Below are 1,226 nucleotides of genomic sequence, written 5' to 3'. Positions count from 1 at the left end.
AAAAAAAAAAAAAAAAAAAGGAAAGAGGGTCTGGGTAGACTCCAGGGGCAAAATGGGACAGAACCAATGGGTTGAGCTGGGATTGGAGCTGTTGGGTACAGGCAGAAAGCTAGGGGAAAAGAGAAAGGATGATCAGGGACTTTGGCAGACTTGGGAACTCTCACCTGATGCTTATACTGGTGCCCTACAGCAATTTCTGAGGCTGCCTGTGCCTGCAGATGTGTCTTCACCTGTGAACAAGAGAATATCATAGCCTACGGCCCAGTGGCTGTCCTCCTACCTCAGAACCAAATGTCTGACCCCCTCACATTTCCTCTAGGGTGTTCAGCAATGAATATCCTCTTATTCTGATAATTATTGTTGTTCCTACTTAACAAATTGGTTAACAAAAAGACTCTGTCTCTAGGCTCCAGCTGCGGAGGGATGGATCTCCCAGCACTGTAAGACACCACACCCCCTTCATATCCTTCTTCCCTTGGGGCTAGCAATTGGGGGTGGAGTGGTTGGAGAATGGCAACATTTCCTAAGGCATGTTAGGCGAGACCTGGGTGTCCAGCCTGTCATGACAGCTCCCATTCCCAGACCGGATCTCCAGCCACCACTTCTATCAGGCTCCCCATCAGACTCTAGGCAAAACTTGCTCTCTAGCCCCCACTCCCCATAAAAGTATCTAGTCGATTTTGGAGAGACCACTGTCCCTGAAACTCAAACCGTGAGAATGGGACCAGACTGCCTCTGCTACAGGATGTACTACTTCCCAGTCTCTTTTGCTCTTAGGAGCACTAAGCAGGGCCTAGTCCTAGCAATAAACAGCTGTGTGACCTTGAGTGGATCACTTCCCCTCTCTGGGCCTCAGGCTCTTGACCCTTCACCTATACCAGATAACTCAAAGGGGCAGAGATTGTTAATTCTGTAATGCCCAGGATCTTCCTGATCCCTACACTCTCTGACGTATGCTAAATTCCTTATCCTCCCCTTCACAAGTCCAACCTATAAAAACAATGCTACCAAATGCTTACTCTCTGCCAGGATTCGCACTAATGCTTCCATGTCTACCGCATTTGTCTCCCTCCATCCTCCCAATAATCACACAAAGGCCACTACAATTATTACCATTTTACAGATGTGGCAACTGAAGCTCACCAACTAGTAATTTTCAAAGCCAGGACTTTAGTTCCAGAAAGGCTGATTCCAAAGCCCATAATCTCTTTTTTTTTTTTTTTTTT

The sequence above is a fragment of the Mandrillus leucophaeus genome, unplaced genomic scaffold (assembly GCF_000951045.1).
Source record: "Mandrillus leucophaeus isolate KB7577 unplaced genomic scaffold, Mleu.le_1.0 Scaffold46, whole genome shotgun sequence".
Taxonomy (NCBI): domain Eukaryota; kingdom Metazoa; phylum Chordata; class Mammalia; order Primates; family Cercopithecidae; genus Mandrillus; species Mandrillus leucophaeus.
The sequence above is the reverse complement of the archived record's forward strand: the minus strand, read 5'-3'. Positions refer to the sequence as shown.